At 33.6% G+C, this 21,064-nt stretch overlaps 1 protein-coding gene across 5 annotated transcripts in view; it reads right to left on the bottom strand.

Annotated features, from left to right (window-relative positions):
- The window catches only part of Sytalpha (Synaptotagmin alpha), a 164,943-nt gene that overhangs the window by 69,319 nt on the left and 74,560 nt on the right, over positions 1-21,064 (bottom strand). Inside the window, exons 1-2 of one of the 5 annotated variants that reach the window (XM_017612239.1) lie at positions 12,499-12,659; positions 12,306-12,397 (exon numbers count right to left, since the gene is read on the bottom strand). The exons of 1 other annotated variant lie outside the window; for it this stretch is intronic. The gene's annotated coding sequence lies outside the window, so the exon portion shown is untranslated. Of the gene's footprint in view, positions 1-4,479; positions 4,497-12,305; positions 12,660-21,064 lie in introns of those variants that run through there. 3 more of the 5 variants (XM_017612238.1, XM_017612241.1, XM_017612242.1) reach the window with 3 other exon arrangements.

Genomic DNA, 21,064 nt, shown 5'->3' with positions numbered 1-21,064 from the left:
CTATTCACGTAGATGAGATGAGGTGCGAAGACGTGATAAGATGTGACGTGATTTTATGTGATGTGAGAGGATGTCACNCTAAAGTTGGCTCTCAGCGATTGTACCTTATAAATATTTTTATCATGATTTCCAGTAACCATCAAAATATTTATTCAAAATCATGATTCAATTCATGATACAAAAAAAGAAGGTAGTTTCACTTTTAAATTTTTTGACATAAACTGTGCTTACTAANAATATCATGTGATGTCTCTTCATATCATGTGATAAAATGTGATGTGATGTCATGTAATGTGATCACATTCCATGTTCCGATTAGTGTATCGATAACCCTGTTGATAACTGTGTCGATAAAAATACCGATAACAATATCCATAAACATATAGAAAAATACAACGATTGTAAAATCGATTAATTCATCGATAAATATAACAATCATCAGTATCGATTATTGTACATATCGTTAACCATATAAATGAATAAAAAGGTAACAAAATCAATAATTTAATCGATTATTATACCGATAACAATATCCATTATTGTATCGATAAAAATATCGATTATTATATTGATTATATCGATTACAATAGCGGTTATTTCNTTCATGATACAAAAAAAGAAGGTAGTTTCACTTTTAAATTTTTTGACATAAACTGTGCTTACTAACGTTTCTACTTTTCGTAAATTGTTGCGGTAGCACTGCCACCTAATCAAATTATTATTTTGGAAACTTTAATNTTATTATACCGATAACAATATCCATTATTGTATCGATAAAAATATCGATTATTATATTGATTATATCGATTACAATAGCGGTTATTTCATCAATAACAGTATCGATAGCAATATCGATTATTTTATCGATAGCAATATCGATTATTATGTCGATCACAGTATCGATCTTCATCCGCATCCTTTTCTTCATATTCNCTTACATGATTGTTCGTATTAAAAGAGCTTGATTTAAATTGCTATAAATGCAAGACACACCAGCAATTTAGNATAACAGTATCGATAGCAATATCGATTATTTTATCGATAGCAATATCGATTATTATGTCGATCACAGTATCGATCTTCATCCGCATCCTTTTCTTCATATTCATCTTTATTTTTGCATATTCCCCTTCACCTTTACCTTAAAGTGTTTAAATTTACTTTGATCTTCGTTTTTGCCTGTACCTCTAGGCATCTTTGTTTTTGTTTTTATTCTCAAACCGCTAAAACACTGAGAACTACTTCCATGTGCATTATTCACTTTGAATTTGACAATTTACTCCCAACCAACAAACTTCCGCTAAAGAAGTTTCACTTCATAAATTCAAGAAATTTTCTTACCCANTGCCACCTAATCAAATTATTATTTTGGAAACTTTAATATTTTTAAGGAATTTTTATTTCATTAAAAAGTAAGTTGTAACGCACGAGGTAAATATACTTACATGATTGTTCGTATTAAAAGAGCTTGATTTAAATTGCTATAAATGCAAGACACACCAGCAATTTAGCATTGGGTAGGTTCAGAAGGTGCAGAAGTTGAGCGCAACCGTTGCTAAAAAAATCAATGATCGTAATGCGTCTTGATACATTAGACACAACACGTTGTCNTTCAGTTACCCTAATTCTTATGTATCTGTCATTGTCTCCATTTTCGTCTTTATCTTCACTTTTCTTCTTCCTCTTTTTTCTTCNCAGAAGGTGCAATCGCAACAGTTACTGAGCTGTTGCGCCTTCTGAACGTGCCCATTATCTTTAACATGATATATTATATGCAGTTGGTCCTTTAAGAAACTAAGTAGGATGTTGCTTTATTTCGGATTCTTGGGAATCATAAACTCCTTTGTGATAACGCATGATGTATAGCTCCATGCATCTGCATGCATACATTAGTTTTATTATGCGTTTACATTTATACATTTGTATATTTACACTAGCAGACCCGGCGAACTTCGTTGNGTTGCAGCAACATCTATACACAATTCGAAAATGTTTAAACGAAGGTTTTGGCCGTAATTTTCAACCAATTGTGAAACCGTAAAAACTCTGCTCNATGCGTTTACATTTATACATTTGTATATTTACACTAGCAGACCCGGCGAACTTCGTTGCGCCCAAAATAAATTTTTTGTATTGAAACATTTTGGTCTAACATTTTCACCAACAGTTCACGTTCATGATTTTCAGTGACGCATTACGGTTTGGTGGTTGNCCAAACGAACGGAGACAAAATTTATGTTAGCGTATTAATATACAGATTTAGTTGAAATATTTCTGATAACTACTAATGTGATTGGATATTAAAAAAACACACCAAATGCAGATCGCCTGACTTTTCGGATAAGCTCGCTATTCTTACTAATTTCAACTGTTCTACAACGAAAGGTTTTCATAATTTTTTGTTTTTTGTAAAACAAAACTGCAAAGCCTTTTAGATTATTCCTGGACAGTAGATACATGCATAGAGTTTAAATTGACTCGTAACAAAATGTAATAACAAAAAAAAAATTATAAAATTTTTTTTTATGCCAAAACCGTTATTAAAGCGCAGTAGTAACTGTTTGTAAGATAAACTCAATTACAGACAACACCAAAAATATCAATTGATAGTTACGCACTTACTAAAATTGCACGATTCGGTCGTAAAACAAAATATTTAAAAAACTTTTAAGTTAAACGGTTTCACAAAGTCCTTTGTTTTAATTAGATACCTAGATGTTGATTTTAATATATTGACTGTCTAAAATTTATGATCCAACATTTTGTTTGTGGTGCCATTTTGGATGTGNCAATCTGAATCGCAGCGGCACCATATATAGCAAAAGAACGATGCTGCTGTCGTATGCAAATGATATCGATATCGTAGGTCTGAAACAAAGGGACGTAACCGCAGCACTTTCCAGTTTAGAAAAAGAAGCTAAAGAGGTTGGTCTAGCGGTGAACGAGGGAAAGACAAAGTACCTCCTGGCAACATATAAAGAGTCCACGCGCTACGGGACACACGTCACTGTTGGCAGATATAACTTTGAAGTAGTGAAGGACTTTGTCTAGCAGAGCCCTCTCTCGACGAACGAAACTCAAGCTCTACAAATCTCTCATCATGCCCGTCTTTTATATGGCGCAGAATCTTGGACGATGTCGAACAAAGATGAGAAGGCTTTGGGGGCTTTCGAGAGAACTATTCTACGCAAAATCTACGGCCCTGTTTTCGTGGATGGCGGATATTGGAGAAGATGGAATGACGAACTGTATGAGCTTTTTAACGACATGGACATAGTTAAGCGCATAAAAATACAGCGATTTCGTTGACTTGGATATGTTCTACGCATGGATGACGACTCTCCGGTGAAAAGATCCTTCGATTCCGCACCCATGGGTGGACAACGAAAGCAAGGGCGCCCACGAACGCAATGGAAGGACTAAGTGCAGAAGGACCTGTCTGCGCTCGGGATAACCAACTGGCGCAAATTCGCGCAGGAGAGAAGCAATTGGAGAAGCTTTTTGGTCTCGGCCCAAACCGACAAACGGTTGTAGTGCCAAATAAGAAGAAGAAGAAGAAGAAGAAGGTTGTCAGAAGGCATATTTCCATTGCCGTCTTAAATAACCTGGCAAAACTGTACATGTGTACAAAGAAACGTACTAGTTTCAGTGCGCTTGAAAGGCGCCACGCCCCCTTTTCAAATAGACCCAATTTTCTCTAAGAGTATGGGATGGATTTCATATATCTCTATACCATTTTCGAGTAATCTACCATGGGAGGCGCCACGCCCCTTTTTCTTATAGCCCCAATTTTTCTTCATGACCACGCCACTGATTTTATATATCTTGTGCATACCAAGTTCCAGTACTCTTCCATAAACACATCCAGAGATATGGGAGGTGCCACGCCCCCTTCACCTAGCGGTATGAAATATACTTTACATCCGATTCTCATACCTACCATATATACACAAAAAATTTCATAAAGATCGGTCGAGTCGTTTAGAAGGAGTTCGACCACTAACACCGTGACACGAGATTTATATAAATATATTAGATAAGCACAATGCGAGAAGCATAGAAAAAATTTCGATGAAAAAAAATATATTTTTCTCGGGTTCACAACTATCCTATCTTTTAAGTTGGAACTAACAATACACACCCACAAAATTTCATTGAAATCGGTTAAGCGGTTTCGGAGATTAGCACTCTAATTGGGCGCATCCATTCCTCCGGTTGAAATCTTTCGCGGAAAAGTGCTCGCAACAAACAAACGATACTTTTGGTAGCGCATTTTCAGTTACCATGCACGCGGATATCCACTTTTCCCGCATATATGGTACCGCCGGGAGTCGAAAAAACTTTATGTTAGTTTTTTCGCAATTTCTTCTGTTATTTTTGCAGCTCCTAAATATGGAGCTCATCTTATTAAAAAACAATACAATAATTAACAAGAATAAATGCACATTTTATGTGAATACAATGTAATATTTCACTTACCTTCCGTTTTATATTCACTATCTCTAAAAGCTTTAATTTCTTTTAAATAATTATATATATATTTTTTTTTAAGTAATCAATAACTTTTTTACTTTTGTCAAAGAATATGGTAGCTCGATTTCAAAAGAAAATGCCAAAAGCACAGTTTACGTCAAATGGGAGCAATGGCGGCTAAGAAGAAGTGAAACTACCTTTAAATATTTGTATCATGATTCAATTATTAAAGGTTTTGTAATAAGCTTTTTTCTAACATTTGACACTCCCACCCACAGGGATGTTTTTTGGAAGCACTAAGGAAGGGGAAGAATTCAATCACCTTTCAAAGGGTAGCGAAGTTCCACAAAAAGCTGTTCATAATAGCGAATGGTAGTTTTTGCTTTAATTATTTAAGTGAAACCGGCTTCCTTGTAAATTCTTTGCGGTACCATTTACGGTCGATGGATTTAGGAAATTATTTGTTTGTGGAAAAATTATGTAATTTTGATAAAAAAAAACTCCAAATAAGAACATTTGGCGCTTACTTTTCTTTCGTGGTTAAGGCTCGATAGCTTCTAATATGGTAATGCGAATTCTTTGATGTTGCACATTTAGGGCTTGCTTTTCAGGGCAAGTTTAAGTGAGATCACGTAAACTGCGTTTATCTAGACAAGCTGGAGCGTTTAAACCAGGGTTCGGAAATATTCACTCACCTTCGTACGCGAAAGCGACCGTGAACGTATCAAATATTCTCTATTGGTTCTCCTTCGCGAGCGAGAAGCATAAAACAAGTCCAGATCGTTCGCGAATGTTAAGTAGAAAAAAATTTACAACTAGAATTTCCTGACTGAAACCAAACTAGTACGAAAATGACCAGACTTGTACCAACTACAAAACGATTTATTCATGCCCTGTTTTATTTGACATCGACAGTTTAATACAAAAGTGTACACAAAATATTATAATTTTTATTTGGGTATATTGTAAACCCATAAAGCGAGTACGTACTCGCAATTATACCATACCTGTTAAATAATGATTAATATTCATAATGATTAATTAAATAATTAAAGCATGTTTTTTTTGGATAACCGTTTAATGATTATATACCGATATTAGCACCTTTTTAATTATTAAGAATTAATTACTTAAACAATTTTAATTAATTCATTTATTTTAATCATATCATTATTTTATTATTTTTGATCATTTTCAATTACTTTTAACTTTTTTTAATTACACGATTAATATAATTATTTGATTAATTTCAATTATCAATGAACAAGCCAAAGTATAGACAAAAATTAAGAATATTTAATAACTGCTTGAATTATTTATTAATTTTTTTATATCCAAATCTCAAAGGTTAAATATTATTTATTACTTTTAAAAATTTTTAAAAAGAAACGACTGAAATAGTTAATGAATTTAATTTATTTTAATGAAAACTCTTATTTTTATTTTAGTTCACTCAAAAATTAACTAAAGTATTCGTTTTATTTTTAACTAAAATATTTTCTTTTCCATATTCAATATTATTAAAAGAGATAAAAATATAGTATTTATTGTACCTGAAAGCTTTTACTTTTAATATCAAAAATTGGAAAATGCATTTAAATTTATGTTCGAAAGTTTGAAATATTTATGTAGATATTTATTTTTCCTTTTAATTAATACTCAAAAAATGTAACACTAATTAATGGCAAATCTAAGGGTGCTAAATGAAAATGTGTAATGTATTAAAGTGTACTTAATCAAAAGTTTTTATTGTATATTGATGAATTAATTTAATTTATTTGGGCCATAATTGGACTAGTATTTTTCTGTCTATTTTGAACTAGTATGAGACTGGTATATTTCTGGCCGAAATCTGATAATTGCCATCTCGTAGGACATTCCCATATTAAAAATACCAGTTGATTGCATGGAAAAAAGATAGTTGGCTGACTAGTTGGGCTTGCGGTTCATACATTGTGAGGTAGTTTACAACAAGTACATTTGACTACAGGGCTGCGTGCCTTCATGTATGTAGCTATAAGTAGCATCGATGCCTTCGCGAACGTTCACTTCTGTCGTTCTCGTTCATAAGTGTATGTAAATGCTTCGGCAAATATTCGCGGAAAGTTGGTGTGGCTAGAGCAGGAAATTTTCGAAGTATTTTGCGATTGTGTTTGAGATTTGAAAACGAAAATGTAATTGTATTGTAGTATCAAATAAAACACCTCTTTGAGGTAAAATTTTCGAGTGATGAAAGCTGAACTAGAAATACAAAATTTATGATATCAATTTCGTGACGAAAATTATACGCATTTTTTAACTGCCTTTCAAACGTAGGGAAAATCTTTTTTATTCATATGAATCGTTGCAAAAGTTCTGTTTTATTTTTTTATTGTGTTTCTAGCAGTAAACGGAAATTCGCAACGTTCCGAATAAATAAAAAAAGATGTTCCATACGTTTGAAAGGCAGTAAAAAAATGCGTATAATTTTCGTCACGAAATTGATATCATAAATTTTGTGTTTCTAGTTCAGCTTTCGTCACTCGAAAATTTTACCTGAAAGAGGTGTTTTATTTGATATCAATTACTTTGGGGTAGCAAATTTAAAATCGACGAAAATACAAACAATAAACTAAATGTTTTATTTTTCTCAAATAAATTGCTAAAAATATTCTCTAAATCTAAATTATGTATTCAAATCGATGTGTCCATTGAAACACATAGTTTTTCGAAAACGGAAATATCAACTTGGTACCAACTTTGGACAATAAACAACTGTATTCGTCTGATTGCCTCGTAGTTTAATTGTTGTTAAGATTTCTACTGGGTGTGGGGCGCACACATGTACTTTTTTTTAAGAAGTTTTACTTCTATCACGTGTACGGTGTTGCAGTCGTGCTATTAAACTAATGATTGTTTCTCAAGTATTTTTGCTCAGTGGCAATTTATACATATGTATGTAAGTAGTAGCGGAACATTGGGTGAACCAAATGCATTCATACATACATATTTATGTACAACTATAGGTAAATACCAGGTAGGTTAAGTGCGGGTGATAAACCCATGTAGCATAGTTAAATATTGTGTACATACCTGCAATTAAAATGGGGAAGAATGTTACAATTTCGGCATGTGACTGAAAAAAACTCTAAAATACACACAAATTGTGGTTTCAAAGACATGTACGAAGTGATTAGCACAGCTGCATCCTTCAAATTGTCAACTCGCGGGAAATTCCCCGATTTGCAGGGAATTTCGGTTTAAGTGGCAATCGGGGCGATTTTTTCGGGGAACTGGGTATGTTATTTTTATATCTTAAAGTAACCAAATTAGACGGATATGTTAATTTTTAACCATTTGACCCTTTTTAGAGCGACATTTTTTTCAATTTGAATAGCAATATCTCCACAACAAGAGTCTTTCCAGATATAAGCTTTATACCAGATGAAAGCTAAGGTTTTGGGCTAGACTTTTGGAAACTTAGAATAAAATCGACTAACCAGTTTTTGAGAAAATGCCCGAAATCTCTATTTTCAGCAGCCCGATTTTTAGTTTTCAGGCGATAATGTTATGGCGTATTTATATTTTATAAACACAAAAGACAGCGTTAGATAGCTTGTTTGAAGACCCTTCTACTGATATCCACATCAATGACATGGACTGAGTAGTGCGGCCTCAGTGGTAGTTAAAAAAATTCCCTTTTTTCGAATTTCAGGCAGCAGCCACGCCCACACAGGCATACGAATCAAAACATCCTGGAACAAAACCTTCTTAGTTTTTTGTGTACTTTGATTCCTGAAAGCTTGAAAAAAATTAAATGATGGTACGTTCAGACGCCACATACATACCAAAGCATCTCGTAGTGGAGACACGAACCAAAACACATTTACCTCTATATCTTTCCAACTTGTAGCCAATATAATATATCAATATATAAGGTATCGTTTGAAAGGTATTGGCCTATAGAATAACACTAAATATGTTGGGTGTACCCATATGCCCCCTAAAACCGGCAAAAGCACAAAAACGTTTTTTGTTTCGCAACACTTTAGCCTAATTTTTAAGAATCCGGTTAATCGTTTACGAAGCTTGAATATATTTTCCGGACACACTCTGCAAGACCTTTCCAACGATATATCAAACATGTCGATTGGACGTCTGGATAAAAACTTCCAAATCTCGTGTATATATAAGCGAGTCATTTCAGCATGCTACTGTTGCTGCTTTCGTCAGTCGCGCGCACTGCCGTGCGCTGTGATAGGGTAAATTCCCTGCAGCAACAAGGCGGCCAATTTTCCGTTAAGGACTAGTACTTCACTGGATAAAATTTGACTGGCCAGAATTGGACATTTGCTTGCATCGAAATTGGCAGCCTTCGACCAGTCCCCAAGGAACCGGCCTAGAGATAGACGAAAAGTACAGTTTGGCAATTCAATAAAAAAACATTTAAAGAACACCACCCTGTAAATGTCCCGATCGCTTGGTCTGGCCTTGATCCAAAGTGAACATTTGAACACACATTTACATGCGTGGCTGTAGCTCAGTGCGCATAGATGCTTGCCACTATTTGAGGGTCCGGGTTCAAATCCGTCAGAAGCAACATGGTTATAAAATGATAAAATTTATGTTTTTTGTGTTTCCGAACATGAAAAAGCATCTGCGAAGTGCAGAACGCAATCTTACTCCAACGAAAAAAAATCTCCAAAATTGGACTAGTCCAGGACTATCTTACGGTCTGTATTGATTGGACCGGTCCTTTTCCAATGACACGCCAATGCTAAAAATGGCAGTTGAAACCCTTGGCAGGGGAATTATGAGGGACTAGTGCTGGTAACAATAGGGTGTAGCTGAGTGCGCAAAGATGCATGCCACAATTTGTTGATATCCAGAGATGGTCAGGGTTCGAATTCAACTGCAGGCAACATGCAAGTTAAATATCTTTTTTTAGTTTTTGTCTGATTATTCACTTCACGGATGCTTTTTCAGAACTAACGCGGTCATTTTAATATTCGCGGAATTGAATTGAATATTTACCAGTATACAGTACTTTCGTTGACGTTTTTAGTAAGATCAATTACGTTTCTATTTGATTTTAATATTTTTTTCCCTCAGTGTACATTAACTAAAAAACTGCTGGTATACCTGTTTTTTGGGTTTTTTTTGTTAATCGCGTTGAATCTGTAGGATCCACAAGTAGTTATATTTCCCTCTCTGAATTTTGAGTTAGCTCACTTTAGATCTGGGTGTGCGATATATACAAACTTACATACGCACCAATGTACTTATACAATAAAAAAAAGTGTAAATATGTTTATTTTCCTGAGGCGGCTCATTATTGCTCAACAAGGCGCATAAAAAGAAAAGTCCTTGCCAGGATAATAAACATACGGAATACGCATAGCCACTCAGCAGCATATATGGCGTCGCAGAAAAACAAGATAATGAAAAATTGGTGTAAAACTGTGGCAGGCGGATATTTCTTACACTTCTAAAGTTTTTTCTGTTTGTCTTCTGGTACTACACATTGTTCTTGTCACCGTTGGGGTGTGGTGGCTTTTGATAACCAAACAATTTCGCCATTACAATAGTACCAAGTAAATAAGTGGCGAGCAAATATTTATGCAACCAAAGCAAATACACAAACGTACGAATACATACATATACATTAGACTGCATCACTCCCCATACAAAAAAAAAATCAGTACAATTTTTCCATTGGAATTATAAACTCTATTATATTTAAAGACGTCGACCAAAATATTTCGGAAAAATATTAAGATTTGAGGGTGCTGGACCGATTTGAAAGTACCTCCAAAAATGGAGTTTTTTATGAATAAAAATAGTTTCTTCAAGATTTTTTTTTTTACAAAAAAAAAAACAAAAAAAATTACAAAACGTTTTAAGCTTAAAAAATTTGCATAAAAATATTTATTTTTGATGCTGTTTTTTAACTTTATTCAAGTTTTTCGTAAATCAATCTTTGAAAAAAGAATAAAGACAGCATCAAAAATCTCATTCTTACGATTCCGTTGAAAATATTTTTAGATATTTTAAAGCAGATTTTTTAAGCCTAATCTGTTTTGTCATCTGAGGGGACTTTTTTCAAAAAGTTCTTTAAGAAACTATTTTTATTCATAAAAAACTCCATTTTTGGAAGTATTTTCAAATCGGTCCAGCTCACTTAAGTCTTAATATTTTTCCGAAATATTTTGGTGGACATCTTAAAATATAATAGATTTTGTAATACTGGCGGAAAAACCGCAACTTTTTTTGGTGATGCAGTCTATATTAGTGAATCAGATTTCTAGTTCCATACTAGATCTTTATCGCCAAAAACGAACCAGTTCGATAATAACTAGATCGCCACCAGTCCAAAATCAGCGAAATGTGGTAAAAGTACTATTTTATTTCACTTTTTCCATTATAAATCTACATCTAAGGTGACGAATTTAGAACTGGTTCGGAACTATCGGAGCCGGGATGCCGCGGGGGCGTGTTTAATTTACATAGCTATATATGCCTTTGGCGGCTTTTTCGTTCAAATACACTTCCATTTTGCACCTCCCTGATGTGTTTTCTTAGCTTGGTAATACAAAATAAAAATTTGTGTTAACATTTTAATATCTTGGGACCTTATGGAATCTAACCAATAACAGCAAATATATTGAAAAATCATGATACTTTTTGCTTTCGGCTGTCGTTTTTATAACTGTTTCGGAACTATAGAATTTAGGACCAGTTCACGTTTTTTTTTAATGCTAACATTTTTTTCCCTCAGTGTATCTAAAATAAAGAGCTACATATTTTTGTTATGGTTCAGCATTTATTGACGTAAGGTTGTTTTTACATTTTCGGAAATTTTAATAAAAACAGCAAATTTTATAAGATTAAGTGCTGAAAAAATCTTTTAAAACCAAAATAAGGTGCATATATTTCGAATTCTTTGCTATGACACTTATAATAGTGAACTAAAAATACTTTACCAACTTGCAAAGTATGTAATTTCAGGTATTTGAATTGAATAATTTTTTCGCAAAATTTTTCTGGAAAGTTTTAGTCATGGTTTTCTCTGGTACATAACCTATTCGGCACTAGTGCGTTTCTCAATAGGGATACTGTGTACTCAGTTATCGATGGAAGTCCTTTCGCGAAACTCTCACATGCTAATGTTTGTGATGGCAACGGAGAATAAATTAATCATATGCGTATTAAAAATACAAAAGGTGTATTTTTTCGCATAGCTAATGCACTGAAGATATTTATGAGCATTATTATGTATAAGCGCCGGGAAATAGGTGGAGGGTGGTTCAATATGAACGGATTGAAATTGGCAGCAACAGGAGCAACAGCTGTTGGCCACTTTGGGTGTCTCCACCTTAAAGATATAAATATTTTTGATTTGATGAGAGTTGATTCACTAAAAAATAAAAGCAGATTCCCTTTTGCTTTTATAGGAACAACAAAAAGAGTCAAAGTTACAGCTATTTTCTAATATCCGCTGGCGTGCAGCTGGCAAATTGCTTCATAAATGCACTTATTAGTGGCAATGCGACACCTACAAATGTGCAAACATTAACTGATTCAACATTTTGTGATTAACAAAGTCAAAGTAGAGATAACACCAGATAAAAGTTCGATTCACTGATAAATCAGGAGCTGAGGAGCTGAGTGCCAAGGACAGCTAGCCGCGTACTGAGCGACTGATGACTGCTGGCAGTAAAAAATTTGCTATAATTTATTATCATTATTTATTTATGTACATATTTATACATATACATATACTAAAGTAAGCACAAAAAAAATGTTTTATACAAAAGCATAAAACTCGATATGTTCAATAAGCAATCGCTCACCGAAAATCCACAAGTTGCCTCAAAAAAAAAGTTCTGCTAAAATTCGGCTGCAATATGCTGACGTTGCCTTTTTCAACTTTACACCTCTGTTTCTGTTGTATGATTCCACATGCAACAAATGAATGAATACGTAGGTACGCGCAGATACACACTTATACAAATTTAAATACCGACTTCATCTGCTTTTGCTTACAATTTTGCTATATTATCTTCAGCGTTTTATGTTAGCTTCCGTTTTAAGTAATTTTAAATTATGGATCTCCTAAGGGAGTTTTGCGTTGTTTGCAACTGCGAGGTAGTACTTTAACTAATTTTCTTCTTCGTGTTTTCTATTGTGGTGGTTTTTTGTGTATAGATACAGCACTTTCACTTTAATTTACGCAACTTTCAGTTAGATGTGCATATATGTAGGTATGTATGAATATGACAAAGCACTCTGTTGCTTAACATTACAGTCTTCTAACATTATAGTCAAGAAAACTTACTGCTAAAGTTCGGCTACAGAAAGGTAAAAGCTAATGCATAAATTCCAATACTTTTTCAAGTAAAGCCATTTGTAAAAGACAATCTGCTTTAATTATCCCATCCCGCTAATATTCGCTAGGAGCTTATCAATTAATCCGATTAGTATGCAGCATTTACTGTCTTTTTAAATGAAAGCTGATCCTAGGCCTCGCAATTTTAAAAGAGGTAAGATTACTTCACCTCGTCGTTCTTCAAAAACCAGCGATATTGTAAACTTCTATCGTAGACTACGGCGGTTGAGGCTGAGTGGTTAGAGCTGCCTTATTCCACTCCGCGTCCTGGGGGTTCGATCCCCGGTCCTAGTCAAATCTAAATTATAAAAAGCTTTTCTAACAGCAAACCTCCGAGTGTATTGCTGCCATGGAAAAGCTTCTCATAAAATTGCAAGAAATTACGCAAATCGCTTTCGAGAAATAATTAATTTCAACTTGCTCGTGCTGCACAAGCAATTTTCATTTTTGTTGCAAGTTGACGCGACTTTTGGCAAATTTGTATAAATTTATAAAAGGTCCATTCTTTTGCGACCGAGCTACAAAAAAACACTCGCTTAAATGACGAAATACACGCAAAGCAACAACACAAACTCGGCTATTTATCCGAGTTCAGCCAGGTTGGTTAAAAAATACGCGACCTGAAGAGTAGTGTTGTTAAGTGAAAAAACTGCTCTATTGTGAATTGTTACTGGGAAATTGGAGAGGGACATTTTTGTTTTCGTATATACATGATTTATGTTTTAAATAAGTATATATATTACGCAATTACCTCGCATAATAACTAATTTCTATTGTTTTTTGTGTCTAAATCCCGTTAAACTAAGTAGCTAAAAGGAAATTTTACCCGAGTTGAGCGTTCCCTTGTAGCTCGCTTACAAAAAAATACAGCTAAAGATAATGCAACACATATAAAAAATACTTGTCATCAGTTTATTTCTGCTGATTACGGTTGCCAGACGTACTGATTTTATCAGTATAAATAGTACTGATTTTTCAACTCTCGGACTGACTTTTTAATTTCTTCAATCAGCACGCTAATGTCCTATTTTTTTGAATCTGTTACTGATTTGTACTGAATTTTCAATTATAGCATACAAATTTGTAATAGGGGTCTTTCCAACGAACTTGGTACTCGGTAACTCGGTGTTCAATAATTTTTAACATGAATTTCGTTTGTGTAATATTATATTACACAAAGAAAATACTTTAGGAATTTTTAAGGTTTTTGCATAACGTTGGAACTTCCTTAAACTGTACTATAAAAAGTAAGACGAAAATAATTTGATTACAGTTGACATGTTTCAAATAATGTTCGATGTGCGCAAGTCATTATACAACAAAATGATCAATCGTTTTATGGGCATATCGCCCATAATTTATTAAAACAAGAGCGCTGGCGTTTTTTTGGCGATTGTTGCGTTATCTCGAGGGTAACTTTCAGTTTAATAACAAGAAATTTCTGTAATTGAACGGCTTTTGCCTATAACTTACAATTCTTGTTTCTCAATTAACTGACATTGTAAAAGAGTTTTGCATACAAGACATCGAGGTAAATACTCTTTCTAGCGAATTTTTAGCTTTTCAAAGTTTTTTGGCAGTTGAAGAAAGTAATTTAAACCATGTGGAAATATGGATACTTATGTATTAATCAACAAACAAGATGCTTACAGACTATATCATTAATATATACATACAGAATAAGGGGAACTTTTATGAAAGTGCCTTATGAGTAAATTCTTAAAAGTAAACTTAGAATAAGAAAAATCAAAGTCTAAAGTAGAATAATACGCATTATATATACATATGTATACATTGTATATGGATATAGTGGTGAAAAAATAGGTAATTTTGTTTTTTCAATACCATACTCAAACGAAGCAACACCGAAAGTGGAAGTGGTCTAAATATTGAATAATTTATTGGCTCCTGTCTACAATAATATTATAATGGTATTTTTTACTACATGATAATGTGTACACTCATTTTAAAATTAATAACATGTTTATTTTTTATGAACTGCACTTTATTTATACACCAAAACATTTACTTACATTCATAATTTTGTTTTGAATAAAAGTGTACCGAAAAATAATGGTTTTTATAGCATGAAATAGTCTAAGGTACTGATATAGCACAAAAATAAATCTAGCAACCCTACTCCTGATATGAACTAAGTAGTATTTAGGTATTAAAGCATTAGACATTTTGTGGCTGTTTTGTGCGCATTTTTAACAAATTTTTCAGGCTAGAAATTTGTTATAAACATACAAAGTCTGATTACATATGTACATATGTACATATGTACATAGATCAAAATGGAAATTTCCTCAAATACCGTGTAAACAGACCAAAAGTAGTATCAGAAAATATGGTGAATTCGTTTCTACCAAAAAATGTCGCAGTTTGATGGTCACTTTCTTTTTTCGTATTCGTTCTGAAATAAAAACAAAGGATGAGAAAATTGCGCTTCTTAAAATGTCACACTCTTGTAAGGCAAAATAGGCACATTCTCTGCCCTTTGAAGCTTTGTCAGGGGTGATAGTTGCCCTGAAAATCAGATAGTTGCTTAAAACGACAATATTATGGCTACATAGACACGGACAACAAGGCAAAAACATGCCCTTTTACAGGATTGGGAGTAACCTCGAAAACATTTTACACCGGAGAAGGGCAACATTTTTTGGAAGAAACGAAATCACCATAAGATTTTCGAAAATAAAAACTGATTTCAAGAGTCACTTTATATGCAAGGTGTAACCGTTCCTGCAATAACTTGTGCAAATTCTTGAGTCTTCTTGCTACGTCCAACAGCTACTTTATCTACATAGAAGCAGTTAAAGTCACAGTATATACAGCATTAGACCTTTCTGAGTACTCCTCGGGGGTAAAATCTGCTCAGGGTTGATAATGAGAAGGTGCATGACTTTTGCTGATTCAGAGTTGCATACAAAATGACTGTGGTATGTCTGGGCGGATGCGCTGGCAGTCATTGGAGTCTCTATAACTAAACAAACCTTTTTTTTTTTAAATAAAGACTTAAATATATTCGAAAATTAAGAGTTTTCTTTGAGAAATTCACGTTTTTATAAAAAATACGATGTGAATTTCCAGTTTATAAAAACGCAAGCGTTAATTATGTACTTGACTATTGATATTATTCTTAATTAAGCCTTGATACTATACTTAACCAACATTTTGTCATAAATAACACAATTATATATATTTTATCCTCGAAAAGACCTTTTTATAATCATGAGGCGAAATTCCCCGCAGTAGTGTTGCCGTGTGCGCAAAACGAAAACGCTGCACACAACCCAAAAGTACTCCTCGGGGAGCAATTGGTGAACAACTGCGAAAAGGTTTATTACGGTATATACTGTGGTTCAAGTCATATAAAAGCTTGTAAAAAAAACATCCCTTCATCAAAATGCAACAGCTGGTCGCTGAAGCTTTTGCGCTGTTAGAAACTTATTCAAAAAAAGCTACTTTGATGCACGATGTAGAGAATAAATGTGAAGCAGTTTAAGCACGGTTGTCACTTCATCAAAATTTTGTGTACCACAATATCCAAGTAAAAGGGCCCAAAATAAAATAAAATGTAGCATTTTTTGCCGTCCATCAAAATACATATATATGTATATACTTTTTATAATATTAAACGATAACAAAAATTGTAATATTTTCAATTCGTTTAAAAATAAAATTTTCTCTACATATTTTTTTGCATTCGTGCATATATAGACAGTGCCAAATTTTAGTGTACACCTTGTTCTAGTATAATATTCACAATTATTTTCATGCAAAATTTGTTTCCTTAATTACACAGTTTTACGAAAAAAAAGTTTCTGCTTATTGAAGCAAACCTCAATATCCCTATGGTATTCGACGCCCTGAATACGAATCCGTTAGGTCCATCACGTCAGGTTCGAGGTCATTTGAAGGTCAAGTAGGGAAAAATTCGTTGAAAAACCTAAAAATTCAATACACTTCTTCTGAATTTGACTTTGAGATAACCTTGGTAGATAACTTTGAATAATCAATTTTTTTTTCAGACCTCGTGTTCGCATTCAGCGCGTCGAATACCTGTGAACCTGTGTTATTTATGAAAATATAATTCATTCTATAATATAATCCATATATGAGCCATTCTTTTTCATATCGGACACCAAATTTGGTGTCACACTTTCGATTGGCTTAAAATTTTGTTTACGGGTCCTATACATGAAATAAGCTAATACGAGTTCGAGGATTTTTTCTTTGGAGATATGATCTGTCAAAATTTGCATTTTTTTTCGTGATTCTGACTAATCATGTACTCCTTCAAATCGTTATATCTCGGGTTCTGCCCATCGTAGAGCACGTCGTTAACGTCGTTTTAAAGCTAAAGAAACGGGCTTAATATTTCTATATATAAGAGGGTCAAGATTGTCCTAAAGATAACTTTGCTATTAACAGTTGAACTTTTTGAAGTTGATTTGCATAGTGAAGACCAGTAAATTAGGGAATTAAAGTTATACCTTCGCAATCCTTGTTTAATTCTCTATAAAAAACGTGGCCCAAAAATATGGGGGTTTTTCAAGAACTATTTTTAAAATGTTTTTCTTTATGACGAGATGGTTTATTTTGTGAGAATCAACATTTTTTTGTAATTTGTTTTCTAAAACTTATGTTGAGATATATTTGGTAAGGTGTTAAACAACGAGTTTTTGCAAGAATTTAAATTTTAATGCAGACACCGATAGAATACCTATCCAGGTGTAATATTTGTACGGCAAGATTTTTCTTTAAGGCGACAAACCCCTAAAAATGGGCGTGGCAATTTTAGGACTAAAGCTTGCAAAACGCATTTTATTGCGGATTTCGGCAGTATATCGCTTCGTTAACAACATTTGTTCCACACTTAAAAAAGGGTGGCTCATATATGTGGAGAGGGGAAGGCGGGCGGTCGGGTTATCTGGTCGGCCCAAAAGTTTTACCATAACTTCCTAATAGCATGAAGAACATATGTACCAAGTTTGAAAATTATAACTTTCTTTTTGGAATTTATACCGAAAGCATTTAAATTCCGGCCAGTGTGCACTGGCAATGAAGTATCTCTGCGCACCACCTTCCTCAGTGAACTTCTAAAGAGTGTTTAGTGCATCGGGTAGTGCTTATGTTGAAAATAGAAATAGGTTGTTGCCCGATAATGCGGTAATGCTTCTTTTCATAATCAAAAATACATAATTTTGTAACTCTAATTAACATTAATTAGTAACAAATTTGATTATATAAGTAAATAAACAATTTTGAACTAGATTTTTAAATTGAAAATAGAGGAAATTTTTATTCTGAGGTGTTGAAAAGAAAAGAGAACATGGTACTTTAGATTAACTTATGCTTATTTTAATTTAATAACCATAAGTGTTTTTTTACAGTACAGTTCAATAAATATTATTTGCTATGATAATACGAATCATTAGCAAACGTCAAAGCTGTGAAGTTGTGTTTGTTTGTGCTCTCATTTAATATCTTATTTTGCAAGAGTTTTAACATTGATTAAAGTAAAAAGTATCAAGACACGTTTGGTGCACAATTTAAAATTAAGTCAAATATCAAAATTTCTTGTGAATTTGATCAATTTAATTTAACATTATTAATTGTGTGTGCCGAGTCTTTCCTTTCATATAATTATATTGTTGTTGTGAATTGATTCTGTTTATCCATAATTACAATTGTGTTTGTTTGTTTGTGCACATTTATTTTGCTCTGTTTGTCATTTCTGCTTTTCCATCCTTGTCACAGCCAGCGTTGCCGTTTTGGTCCAATTGGACCAAAATTGGTAGCTACATTCAGCGTTGCCTGGTTGACCTTTTTAACGCCATTTGAACGTTTTTTGTATCTTGTTGACGTTCGGACGTTTTTTGTGCAAAAAATGACGTTTTTTAACTTCCCAGTAATTTTTCTCTGTTACGAAATCTTGTAAGTAGAACTGATTTTGAATTATTTTCTTAATAAATCTTTACAAGCTTTGTTTTTTGCAGCAGCTTCTTCAAAAGATATTTAACATTTGAGCACAAATTACTTAAATACGATGCAAACTAAGCGTATGCGTATTTTTTTGGATTCTTGGACAAGGATCCCGCGTTCAAAGGCTGAGGTTACGAGGCTTATTGCAAGGTTTGCAATTGCACATTAAAAGCCAAATCAGGAAGAGATGATCTATTGCAACACGCACGCTCGCAAAAGCACCAAAAAAGCTGTAGCAGCATAATAAGTCAAAAAAAGCAGGCGACTTTTTTAAGACTTCATTGAAATTCGACTGCTGAGTGGAAGATGGACCTATCTCGGCAACCAGTTCGAAAACGCCCTATCTCAAAAAACTTTTCATAAACGTCCTATTTGAGAATTTGATTGCAAACGCCCTATTTCAGAATTCGTTTCAAAAACGACATATCTCAGCTGCCGATTCAAAAACGCCCTACATCAGCACATTTTCAAGTAACGTAGGGCATTTTTTAATCGAATTCTGAAATAGGGCGTTCTTCAACCAAATTCTGAGATAGAGTGTTTTTCTATAAAATTCTAAAATAGGGCGTTCTTGAATTTTGTTTTTTTGGAGATATGGCGTTTTCGAACTGGGTGCCGAGACAGGTCGATCTTCCACTCAGCAGTCGAAATGTAATGAACGCGAAAAAGGCTGAAATATTGCTATGTTCCTTCTTAGCAGAACGTAATTTAGCATTTTCGACAACCAACCACCTAACCAAATGTCTACAAGAGAAAAAAATATTAAAATCAACGCGATTCTTTAGCAACTTAAAACTTGCACATTATTACCCTGGAAAATAATTGGCTATTAAACTGCATACTCAAAAAAATTCTTAAAAATCTGCATAAAACNCTTAGCAGAACGTAATTTAGCATTTTCGACAACCGACCACCTAACCAAATGTCTACCAGAGAAAAAAATATTAAAAATCAACGCGATTCTTTAGAAACTTAAAGCTTGCACATTATGACCCTGAAAAATAATTGGCTATCAAACTGCATACTCAAAAAAATTCTTAAAAATCTGCATAAAACGTTGAAAATCTAGCTGAAACTTTGCAGATTTTTTATAATTTTTGCACAAAGTTTGAAATGTGGATTTATGTTTTTTTTGCTATATAATCAGCTAAGCTTTTATGGGAAAATAATAAACAATAAATAAACAAAAGGAAAACAGCCACAATCGATCAAAATATTTCTGACTTAATCAGCTGACCACAAGTGTATGTATAAAATGATTTTTATATTAACGATCTCAAACTAGTTTACAATGAATTTTAAATGTGCTCTANGCAGAATGACGATACGCGGTTTTGTACTTTAAACGACGATATTTACCTTTATATACAATAAAAGTTCAATAAAAACAATTCTGTGTGCATACATTTGAAAAAGATGTTTTTGGGTAGGAAATGACGTTTTTTCAGACCAAGAGGGACGTTTTCTCATGCCGAAGACCTGACAACGCTGGCTACATTGTCCTTTGGTAGTTTGGTTGGTTTGATGAAGCTTTTGGTAGGCAAAAATGTTTTGAAAATTCAATCGAACTTGGCATTAAAATTTGTTCACTTTGCGTTTACATGTTGAAAACATTGCTTTCACTTTGCTCACACGTATAAGTTTTTTTTTGTTTTTTCTAAATTTTACTAAGCACATAACACTGTGAGACAAATGGTAGGGGTCAGTGATCGAGAAGGGTTCAAACTACCGGGGAAAGTTATATCGGTAAAAAAGAAGTTATACGTGTCCCGGCGTTTCGCTGGGTAACGTCTAGGAATCGAGATATATCGATTTGAAGTTAGTAACTATCATATAGGGGAAATTGTCACCTTTGGTGGTCTTTTTTTGACATAACTCGAGAACCACTAGTCCGATTTTGTTCAAACAAATTAAAAAAAATTAAAAATTACAATTCCTTTAATCTGTTCATATAACGTTTTTCTATATAATCAACAGTTTTGCCGGTAAAAATAAATGTATGAAGAAAAAAAATTTGTACAACCATGCGGAGGTGGTAATAGTTGATTACCATTGGCCACAGTGCCTACCCACTACTTTTTGGTCCAATAAATATTTTTTTATATACATACATGCAAACATACTGGTCTCCCCTCTCACTGAGTTATTCATGGTCCTTCGAGCCGGATATTTGCGGCTATGTCACATTCACTAGACGACCAAATCGTCTAGGGGGGCCGGTATGTTTAGGCG

This window comes from Rhagoletis zephyria, unplaced genomic scaffold, assembly GCF_001687245.7.
Source record: "Rhagoletis zephyria isolate East Lansing unplaced genomic scaffold, Rhagoletis_zephyria_1.1 Rzeph_scaffold_00515, whole genome shotgun sequence".
Taxonomy (NCBI): Eukaryota; Metazoa; Arthropoda; class Insecta; order Diptera; family Tephritidae; genus Rhagoletis; species Rhagoletis zephyria.
The sequence above is the reverse complement of the archived record's forward strand: the minus strand, read 5'-3'. Positions and strand labels throughout refer to the sequence as shown.